The sequence below is a fragment of the Homalodisca vitripennis genome, unplaced genomic scaffold (genome assembly GCF_021130785.1).
Source record: "Homalodisca vitripennis isolate AUS2020 unplaced genomic scaffold, UT_GWSS_2.1 ScUCBcl_10891;HRSCAF=19948, whole genome shotgun sequence".
NCBI classification, from domain to species: Eukaryota; Metazoa; Arthropoda; class Insecta; order Hemiptera; family Cicadellidae; genus Homalodisca; species Homalodisca vitripennis.
The window spans coordinates 1-10,232 of NW_025787018.1; the positions used below are offsets into that span (position 1 = coordinate 1).

General features: G+C 51.3%; 1 non-coding gene across 1 annotated transcript; it reads right to left on the bottom strand.

Annotated features, from left to right (window-relative positions):
- Positions 1 to 1,038: 1,038 nt before the first annotated feature.
- On the bottom strand, positions 1,039 to 2,957 carry LOC124374884. Its single transcript, XR_006923622.1, has one exon. It is a non-coding gene; the product is annotated as a small subunit ribosomal RNA (ribosomal RNA).
- Positions 2,958 to 10,232: the final 7,275 nt, after the last annotated feature.

Genomic DNA, 10,232 nt, shown 5'->3' on the forward strand with positions numbered 1-10,232 from the left:
TAAAGTCGCGCCTTCATCGCGACTGCCGACTGTGCCCGTTGGTGGAGTTGGACGACCTGCCGTCCCCGCGCGTACCGGCAAATCCGTCGCCCCGAGAACCGGGGCACGGGATACGCTGTATTCCATGGCAAGCGGAATGCGCTCCGTGATACGAGATCACTGCGAGCGGGCGTTGGGCCTGGGGGCGACTTGTCGCTACTTGTAGCGTCCAGGGGACGCCCTCAGGCCGTTTTCACTGCTAGATAGTCGGTTGAGCACAACTGGTGTGCGGTAGAGAACTGATCTCGCTTAATCATCGGCCTCAGCCTCATGTGTGCGGATCTCTCTTTCGGCTCGCCAACACGTGACTGCAGCCGAGCGCGCCCGTTGCAACCGTGGGACACCGACACGGCCGGGGCGCGCGCGCGTATTGACACAACTCGTGTGTGTAAAACTTTTAGTAGTAGTGTGCATCAGTCCTGTTGAACTGTGCCACAGGAGGGTAGTGGTTGCCAAGCACTCCCTGAGGCAGTGCCATCACTCACTGCCGCTCTTTTAAAGAGCAAATGTGTCGGCCCGCCATTCGCGTGGACTGCGACCGTGTAACGACGTGTGCATCAGTTCGGCCCGCGGGCCCGTTGAACTGTGCCAGCAGGGTAGTGGTTGCCAAGCACTCCCTGAAGCAGTGCCAACTCACTGCCGCTCTTTAGAGAGCAAATCTCGGCTATGCCGGATTTTTATTTATTCATTTGTGTGAAGAAAGTGCATCAGTTCGGCCCGCGGGCCCGTTGAACTGTGCCAGCAGGGTAGTGGTTGCCAAGCACTCCCTGAAGCAGTGCCTACATTCACTGCCGCTCTTTACAAGAGCAAATGTGTCGGCCCGCCACATCGTGACTGCGACCGTGAGAACACAACTCGTGTGTTTTTTGGGGGCAGTGCTCGCTCAGGACACTGCCCCCCTCTTCGGGAAGTGGTTGCCAAGCACTCCCGATCCTGCGCGGCCTCTCTCGTGCTCGCGCGGTGGTGTTTGTTTGTGCACCTCAGTGCCACATAACACGTTAATGATCCTTCCGCAGGTTCACCTACGGAAACCTTGTTACGACTTTTACTTCCTCTAAATGATCAAGTTTGGTCATCTTTCCGGCAACATCGGCGACCGCACGAGGCGATCGCCGCGCACCAGTCCGAAGACCTCACTAAATCATTCAATCGGTAGTAGCGACGGGCGGTGTGTGTACAAAGGGCAGGGACGTAATCAACGCGAGCTTATGACTCGCGCTTACTGGGAATTCCTCGTTCATGGGGAACAATTGCAAGCCCCAATCCCTAGCACGAAGGAGGTTCAACGGGTTACCCGGGCCTTTCGGCCAGGGAAAGACACGCTGATTCCTTCAGTGTAGCGCGCGTGCGGCCCAGGACATCTAAGGGCATCACAGACCTGTTATTGCTCAGTCTCGTGCGGCTAGAAGCCGCCTGTCCCTCTAAGAAGAATTTAATTCGCCGGTAGCACTATTGTGGATACCGGAGACGCCTAGTTAGCAGGCTAGAGTCTCGTTCGTTATCGGAATTAACCAGACAAATCGCTCCACCAACTAAGAACGGCCATGCACCACCACCCACCGAATCAAGAAAGAGCTATCAATCTGTCAATCCTTCCGGTGTCCGGGCCTGGTGAGGTTTCCCGTGTTGAGTCAAATTAAGCCGCAGGCTCCACTCCTGGTGGTGCCCTTCCGTCAATTCCCTTTAAGTTTCAGCTTTGCAACCATACTTCCCCCGGAACCCAAAAGCTTTGGTTTCCCGGAAGCTGCCCGCCGAGTCATCGGAGGAACTTCGGCGGATCGCTGGCTGGCATCGTTTATGGTTAGAACTAGGGCGGTATCTGATCGCCTTCGAACCTCTAACTTTCGTTCTTGATTAACGAGGACATACTTGGCAAATGCTTTCGCTTAGGTACGTCTTGCGACGATCCAAGAATTTCACCTCTAACGTCGCAATACGAATGCCCCGCCTGTCCCTATTAATCATTACTTCGGATTCTTAAAACCAACAAAATAGAACCGAAGTCCTATTCCATTATTCCATGCACACAGTATTCAGGCAGAAATCAGCCTGCTTTAAGCACTCTAATTTGTTCAAAGTAAACGTGCCGGCCCACCTCGACACTCAGTCAAGAGCACCGCGGCGGGATTGAATCGGCGGCCGGAACCCTCGGGATGCTTCAGGCGGACCCTACACACCGCCGGGAGCCCGGACCGCCACCGGCAGGACGTCCCACAGGACATGTCAGTTAACACCGCGAGCGATGAACCGACATCGTAAGACACAGATCCAACTACGAGCTTTTTAACCGCAACAACTTTAATATACGCTATTGGAGCTGGAATTACCGCGGCTGCTGGCACCAGACTTGCCCTCCAATTGGTACTCGTTAAAGGATTTAAAGTGTACTCATTCCGATTACGGGGCCTCGGATGAGTCCCGTATCGTTATTTTTCGTCACTACCTCCCCGTGCCGGGAGTGGGTAATTTGCGCGCCTGCTGCCTTCCTTGGATGTGGTAGCCGTTTCTCAGGCTCCCTCTCCGGAATCGAACCCTGATTCCCCGTTACCCGTTACAACCATGGTAGGCGCAGAATCTACCATCGACAGTTGATAAGTCAGACATTTGAAAGATGCGTCGCCGGTACGAGGACCGTGCGATCAGCTGAAAGTTATTCAGAGTCACCAAGAAGTGCGGGGCTGGTGCCCCGATTGGTTTTGATCTAATAAAAGCGTCCCTTCCATCTCTGGTCGGGATTCTGTTTGCATGTATTAGCTCTAGAATTACCACAGTTATCCAAGTAATGGATTGTACGATCCAAGGAACCATAACTGATTTAATGAGCCTTTTGCGGTTTCGCCTTAATGTGGCTTGTACTGAGACTTGCATGGCTTAATCTTTGAGACAAGCATATGACTACTGGCAGGATCAACCAGGGAGCAGCGGATATACTGGATATCTCGTCTGCGCGGCATTAACACAGATGCCGTACTCGCACGGGCGGAGCGAGCGCGCGGACAAGCCGCGGCACGACCGCCCGAGAGTTGTGAGAGAGTGGAAGCCGCTCGGTCCGGGTCAGCCGCGCTAACGCGCCGCGCCGTAGGAAGAACGCCACGAGGTTTAAAACCACGCCGCCGAAACGACGTGGCCCCGTCACGGACCTACGCGCCACGACGCGCGCGCGCCACTGCCCGGGCGGCTCGGGATGATGATTCGGTCGGTACTCGGTGCGAACACCGGTCCGAAAATCATTTTATCGAGCTTCATTTAAAACTCACTTCAGGGTCTCCGGTCTGCGACCGGTAGCCCTATTTCTTGGCTAGAACACGCAGTTCGTTTTGCTTACGCCCGGTGAGGCGAAGTGTTTACCATAAGAGAGTCGGCACGGCCCGAGAAAGTCGCTGGCGGGACCGTAAGGCCGCCGCAGTCGAGCTACTCGAGCCGCCCGGGAGTTTGCGCCGCGTGTGAGCTGCGTACCGGCGGTCACTGAGGACCGTCGGCGGGCTCGCGGCAATGCTGTGGGTCGAGGACAAGCCCCGAGATCGGTAGCGGCCGCCAGAAGCGGCCGCCCGCCGCCCAGACTGATTCTCGGGTCGGCTACTTCAAATCCCGGTAAAAACCGGTAAAAAGCCAAAAATTCGATAAAAATGGCTAAAAACCATCTTTAATACGTTGTACAGGCCCCTACTGTACTTTGGGAGGGTTTACGCTACTTTTTATTTTTCAACCTTAGGACACCACCACCTCCCTATAAGAGTACTGGATTTTCCATGAGACGTTCCGTGTGTAACGTCTCGCAAAAACCCCAGGTGCATATCGGTTGAAAATTTTTTTTTTACAATTTTTATAAAATAACCTCGGATTATTGTGTATTGCAATGTTTAAAGAATAAAAAAGCTCTTGGCGATTTGTCGAAAAAAATTTATTTACCGAGATACGGGCCTCCAAAGAAAGTTTGGACTTAGAAAAAAGTCGGGACTTAGAAAATTTTCGGGACTTAGAAAAATTTCAGAGTCCGAGTTTGTAAAATAAATTATTACCGATGAAATGACCAATGTGGGGTGTGTGTGCGGGCATTAGTTGAGCATATTCGGCCTCTTGGAGTTTGGCCGTAAAAAATTTATTTACCGAGATACGGCCGGTCAAAGCGAAATCGGGACTTAGAAAAATTTCCGGAGGTTCATATCGGTTTGCTTCGGATGTGAAAAAAAAGGTATAAAACGAAGTTTTAGAAGAAAGTTGTCGAATGATAAAATAAAATAGACCGTGTTACCTACATTTTAAAGTAGGAGTTTGATTTTTAAGATTTAAAATAAAAAAGTTACGGGACTTTGAAAATTTTCGATTTTGACACCAAAGGGGGGACCCTTCTCGGAGGTGCATATCGGTTTGGTAAAACACGAATTTTCTCGAAAACGGCTCGATAAAAGTTTATGAAACTTTGCAGTCGACTAGAATGGAATCTTGGGCGTGTTTTAAAAGTATAAATTCAAAAATCTATCGACGGGTTTTTTTTTGACAGGCCGCCGAACACAACTCGACACCCGAAAATTCCGGTCGGCCGAGGTGCATATCGGTTTGCAAAAGTGCGGAAAAACCGAGAATGGCCCACGTCTCGGGCAAGAGGACACTTGTCCTGGCCTAAAATGTCTCTTGGTGATTTTTCGACAAAGTCCAAATTATCGAGTTACGGGACTTAGAAAATTTTTGGGACTTAGAAAAATTTCCGGAGGTTCATATCGGTTTGCTTCGGATGTGAAAAAAAGGTATAAAACGAAGTTTTAGAAGAAAGTTGTCGAATGATAAAATAAAATAGACCGTGTTACCTACATTTTAAAGTAGGAGTTTGATTTTTAAGATTTAAAATAAAAAAGTTACGGGACTTTGAAAATTTTCGATTTTGACACCAAAGGGGGGACCCTTCTCGGAGGTGCATATCGGTTTGGTAAAACACGAATTTTCTCGAAAACGGCTCGATAAAAGTTTATGAAACTTTGCAGTCGACTAGAATGGAATCTTGGGCGTGTTTTAAAAGTATAAATTCAAAAATCTATCGACGGGTTTTTTTTTTGACAGGCCGCCGAACACAACTCGACACCCGAAAATTCCGGTCGGCCGAGGTGCATATCGGTTTGCAAAAGTGCGGAAAAAACCGAGAATGGCCCACGTCTCGGGCAAGAGGACACTTGTCCTGGCCTAAAATGTCTCTTGGTGATTTTTCGACAAAGTCCAAATTATCCAGCTACCGGACTTAGAAAAAATTCAGAGGTGCATATCGGTTTGAAAAAGGTGCATATCGGTTAGAAAATGGATCATATCGGTTATAAAATGGTTCATATCGGTTTGAAATTGGATCATATCGGTTTGAAAATCAGTGCATATCGGTTTGAGAAGGTGCATATCGGTTTGAAAACAGTGCATATCGGTTTGAAAATCAGTGCATATCGGTTTGAGAAAAGGTGCATATCGGTTTGAAAACAGTGCATATCGGTTTAAATTCAGTGCATATCGGTTTGAATCTGGACTTGGAAAAAAGTTCGGACTTTGAAAAAATTAGGGACTCTGTGTATTATTCCGCAACTCGGAAATTTGGCCCGAGAGAATCTGAGATTTTTACATAAAAAAAGGCCAAACACCGGGCCATGAAGACTCGGTATTTGGCCTGAAAGGTCTTGACGACATTTTAAAATGTCGTGCAGAGTCGGTGGAGATTATTTATGACAGATAAACCTGCCCGTTAGCCGCCGTGCAAGTGTGACGAACGATTCGTGCTACTTGCTCAGTGTTGCGGGACTTGTAATTTTTTCGCCCGATCCGTCCTTATGAATTGATTTTTCTCCTATAGAGCAAGTGTCAGGAATCATTCGTCTCACTTGTGGGGCGGCCAGCGCGGCGGTTTATCTATCTAAATATTCACCTCCGCGCGCGGCCGTGTGAGTCGGACTCCCCCTCACCCGGTGGGGTAACACTCCGAGTGACGGGTGTGTGTCGACAACCGGGACGGACATCGCGTCTCCTGTTGTACACACCGCGTCACCCTCGGTGCAGTCGTGTTTCGCCGGCCTTGTTTGCCTCGCGGACTCCGTCCTCACCGCCGCGTGACCCGGGACTGCCGGTGTGTCATCTCTGAGGAGCGAGATCTGGCAGGAGCCCGGTGGGTTGTCACCGCGGATCGGAGGAGCCGTTCGGCGGCCGGCTTGTATTTTATATAACGTTTTCAACTCTCTCTTGTCGCTGGAAACGCGCACACACCGTTTTTTTTTTTTTGCCACACCAGTTCCTGTGGACTTGTATTTATTTTTTTTACAAGTACCGAGAGACTCGGTACTTTGAAAATTTTCAAATAAAAAAAGGCCGCGAGCCGGGCCCGCCGAGAATCCGGAGGACCTCGGCTCACGGCCTCTCGGGGTGTGCGTGAGTCACAGAGAACAAGAGAGACTTGTCTTGTTTCGCGAGCTGTTTGCATCGCTACCGTCAAATTCCTTGTAGCGCGACCGTCCGTGGACGGAAGCGCGCGAGCGAGCCGGGTCACCGAGGAAGGAGCCCGCGCACGCCCGCCAGAGTTTTTCAGCTATACATTTCAGGCAATGTGGTGATTTTTCATCAGGCCTCGTGCCGCATTTTTGTCCTTCGTGCACTGTTTGTGTTTACGTGTTTTCAAGCAGAATTTCGCCGCGCCGGTGCTCACCGCTCATAATGCAGTCAGCACCGCTACCGAGCGAGTCGTTTATCGTGTTTTCAGGTCAGCATTGGTTCATATTTTCCGTGTTTTCCGTGTTTTAAATCAGGGGGCTCGTAATCGCCGCCCAGGGGCCCTTGTGACATCTTTTTGCGGTTTCCACTGGGGGGGATCGCGTCCGCCAAAATGGCGGTGACGAATCCCCCGAGCTAAAGGCTGAGTCTCAACAGATCGCAGCGTGGCAACTGCTCTACCGAGTACAACACCCCGCTCGGTACCAAAGTCGTCTACAGACGATTCCGAGTCCCGACATCGAACTCCCCGAAGGGTCGACCCGAGTTAAGCCGCGTACCGGTACGGACACGGTCACAATCGACCGAGCCGTCCACTTATGGTACGCGGCCACCGGCTCGTGCGACGGGCCGCCGCGAGGACGGCACCGCCTAGTAAAGTCACATTGTTTTGAGCCTTCGCTCACGGGACTCCAAGTGGATGTCGGCGCCCACTAGGCGGGATTCGGCCTTAGAGGCGTTCAGGCATAATCCCACGGATGGTAGCTTCGCACCACCGGCCGCTCGACCGAGTGCATGAACCAAATGTCCGAACCTGCGGTTCCTCTCGTACTGAGCAGGATTACTATTGCAACGACTCGTCATCAGTAGGGTAATTTTTTTTTTTTTTTTTTTTTTTTTTTTTTTTTTTTTTTTTTTTTTTTTTTTTTTTTTTTTTTTTTTTTTTTTTTTTTTTTTTTTTTTTTTTTTTAATTAAATCTATAACTTAAGAATATACGTGTCTGCAAGACATCATATTCTACTCTCTAGCCTACTATACTCTGCAATTCCTGATCTAGTTACATGAAAGTCCCTAATCTATCCTAGCCAACTTAACCTAAATTTGAACAGTGTTAGTAGTAAGGCATGCAGGATAGAAGGGAGTTTCGGGTAGGGGAAGTTTTGTTGGAGTCAGGCATGCAGGAGTAAGTTAAGGATACTACAGGGGAGGGAGGTTGGGTTGTTTGGTGTTAGTTGTGTTATGTCCTCGGAACGGGTTGTTGTTAGTCTCGCTGGTGCTGCGCACTTCTGGGCCCCTCCACGGATTGGAGTCCTGGGTCCGGAGTCCCGGTGTCGGTGGAAGGGGCCGCCAGCTGCAATGGCCGCGAGCAGAGTCGTTGCAGCTGGCTGGAGTCATTTGCTTGGGTCCAGGGGCGGAGTCATGCAGAAGTCGATGTCCTCACGTTGTCATTTCCAGGTCTGGTTAAGTGTAGTGTACCGTCTCTGGTCCTGTCAGGTGAAGGTCGTGCTGTGCTGGTGTTGGATCATCTTCTTCTGCCGCTGCAACGCTCCTGGAGGGGGGAAGGTTCCGAGGACGGTTTCGACGGTGTGAGCCGCGGTGCTCCTCAGCCTTGGTGCGGGTGTGCAACCGCGCAGTCCCAACACCGCCGAAGAGGGGAAGTCTTGATCGGGGTTGTCGAATCCGGTGGGAGATGTCAAGTCTAGTGTTGATGATGTCTTGCTGTCTGTACTGTTTCTGGTTGGAAGTTTGTCAGGCTCTTCAAGTCAAAAACTGATCAGTTTGACTTCGAAGTTTGCCTGACTCTTCCCGTCGTGTCACTCCTCGGTGAGTCGTCTGGCGGCCTTGTCTTCGAGGATAGCCCCGCAGAGGTGTCTAGTCAGTGTTGCCGTCTCAGGTGTCGTCACAAGCGTCCGGAAGTCACAGGGCCACTGCGCGTTCAGGGTTTCCTCCACGAAAGTCCGAAGATCCTGCCGAAGGTCGTCGTAGGCGATGCAGTGGAAGATGCTGTGGTGCGGTGTGTCAACTTCCCCACAGTGACAGAGGTCGTCCTCCGAGTGCCCGAAGCGGTGATGGTACTCACCAAACTGACCATGCCCAGTCAGGAACTGAGTGAGGACATGATCAATCTGGATCCACCTGAGCTGTTGAATTCTCTCTCGGACATCCGGAAAGATGGAGTGGGTGAATCGTCCAGTGTCCGCCTCATCCCACTCCCTCTGCCACTGATCCAGGATCTGCTCCCTGAGTTGTCGTTTGGTGCCGTTCCGTTGTCCTGTCTTCCTTTCCCACAGCATCTTATCCAGCTTGATCTTCAGATCTATCGGGAGTTCTCCAGCGATGATTGCAACTGCCTGGAATGAAGTAGTCCTGTATGCCCCTGTTATGCAGCGCAATGCGTGTCTCTGTGCCATCCGGAGCTGTCTTCGCACATGAACATTCTCCACCCGGTGGGCCCAGACACGTGAAGCGTAGTCAACCATCGGGGTGTACACTGCTCTGTAGATGGTCTGCAGCGTGGCTGGTCGTATGCCGTACTTGAGTCTTGCTAGCCTAACTATCTTCCCCATGAGTGCCTTGGCTCGCTCGCCGCTGGCTTTCACATGGGGAAGGAACGTCAGTTTCTTGTCTAGCAGCACCCCGAGGTATTCCTGTTGATCCACGTATCCGACCCGTTGTCCGGAGAGTCTGATCAGCGGTGGTCGTCCCCTGTGAAGATTGCCGGCCAGGATCATAGCCTTGGTCTTGGTGGTTGAAAATTCCAGTTTAACTGTCTTCGACCAGTTGTCCAGTCTGGTGCAGATCTCCGCCATCTTTTCTTCGATGTCAGGTCTAGATCTTCCTTGTACAAGGAAGACCGCGTCATCAGCGAAAGCGATGACTGACGAACCATGCGGAAGTGGGATTCTCAGGAGGTCGTCAAACACGCAGTTCCAAAGGATGGGTCCCAGGACTGACCCTTGCGGGCAACCCCTCTCGACGGGAATCTGCGCGCGGCAGCCACCGTGCTCCATATATGCGGTCCTGTCTGACAGGTAATTCTTGATGATCTTGTAGATGTTTTGAGATACTCGCATACTTCTAAGTTTATGGAACACAACTGGCCACCACACCCCGTCGAAAGCTCCCTTGATGTCCAGGAAGAGTCCTACTGCGTGTTTTGAGTTCACTGCCGTCGTCCAGTCCAGGAGTCGTTGGATGGCGTCCACCGTGCTTCTCCCAGCTCGGAAGCCGTACTGAGAGTCGCACAGGTGTCCTTGTCCTTCTATATGGTTCGTCAGTCTTTCACATATCATTCTTTCAAATGTCTTTCCGAGGACAGATAGCAGACTAATGGGTCGGAAAGATGTTGGGTCCGACCAGTCTCTGTCCCCGGATTTACGGATGATCCGCACCAGTGCCTCTTTCCAGACGGATGGGTAGTATCCGCTTCTCCAGCAGCCGTTCAGGTGTTCCAGGAAGATCTCCCCCACCCCGGCGGACCAGTTTTTCAGGACTTCAGCTGGGATTCCATCCGGCCCTGGAGCCTTCCCCTTCTTCATTTTGGCTATAGCGTTGGTTAAGTCGACTGTTGTAAAGTCCTGATCAACTGGCCCGTCATACGGTACGAGGAGGTCCTCCCTGATCCTTTGGTGCTCCCGATCTTCGTTCCCCATCTCGTCTGGTGTCATCAAGGTGTTCAGGATGTGCCGCAGCGTCCCCTCCATGTCACTCGTGTACTCCTGGTCTGCAATCCTCAGGGTCG